At 33.9% G+C, this 1,116-nt stretch overlaps 1 pseudogene; it reads left to right on the forward strand.

Annotated features, from left to right (window-relative positions):
- LOC137012262 (olfactory receptor 10J4-like) lies at positions 1-814 on the forward strand (annotated as a pseudogene).
- Positions 815-1,116: the final 302 nt, after the last annotated feature.

Genomic DNA, 1,116 nt, shown 5'->3' on the forward strand with positions numbered 1-1,116 from the left:
ATGGACAGTTGGACCTATTTTGCAACCTACACTCTGATGGAACCAAAAGGCTCTAAATCAAGCAGACATATATATTTTGCATGCTTTTTGTTTCTCTATGTTCTGATATTGTTTCTGAATTTATGGCTCAGTGTTGTTATCGTCTTGGAGAGGGCCCTTCATGAACCAATGTACATTTTTATGTGTAATCTGTGTGTAAATGGAGTATATGGAGCCACTGGGTTCTATCCTAAATTCCTGCAAGATTTAATACTGGATTCATACGTGATCCCATCTAACGTGTTTCTTCCAGGCTTTTGCCGACCTTTAGACTATCACTCAAAGATGAACACATTTTCTTGTATTATTTTACTTGGCTTCTGTTGGACTGTACCATTTATTACTATATTCAGTGGTGTTCTATTAACAAGCAGGTTGACATTGTGTAAATATCACATTGATAAACTGTATTGTGAAAACTGGTCAGAAGTAAAACTCTCATGTGAATCGACTGTCACCAATAACATTTATGGACTTGTTTTTATTTCATTTTATTTTTGCATTTTTGTTGTAATTATTGTATCCTATATTAAGCTTGTCATTGCATCATTAGAGTGCAGAAGGAAATTCTGGCAGACATGTGTACCTCATATGTCTTTTACTTTTTGACATGCTGTACAGCAGATATGGTTCGAGTGATTTTCCTATACGTAATTTTTTGGCTTTAGAGATGATTATTATGCCACCTCTTTTCAATCCTGTAATCTATGGTTTAAAACTCAAAGAGGTTCGCAAAAGAATCTTAAAACCATGCAATATGATGAACAAAGCATGAAGTAAAGAGTTTGTGCTGTTTATATAAAAGATATGTCTTTTAGAATATAGACCCTTCATGAAAACATGCAATACTGAACATTTACTATAAAGAAGTAAAACATAAATGAAAACCTGCTTTTGTGGTTTTACTACGCTGCGAATATGGGCCAATACAATTTCTATAACTTAGTCAATTTCCATTGACTTATTTTCTGCCGAGCATCATCAACCAGAGAAAATAATGCTTGTAATGTTTCATGCGATTCCTAGTGCTTGTGCATAAAGCCTACAAAGTGAATGAGTAAAATGTTCTTGAAAAAA

This window comes from Chanodichthys erythropterus, chromosome 22 (genome assembly GCF_024489055.1).
Source record: "Chanodichthys erythropterus isolate Z2021 chromosome 22, ASM2448905v1, whole genome shotgun sequence".
Classification (NCBI taxonomy): domain Eukaryota; kingdom Metazoa; phylum Chordata; class Actinopteri; order Cypriniformes; family Xenocyprididae; genus Chanodichthys; species Chanodichthys erythropterus.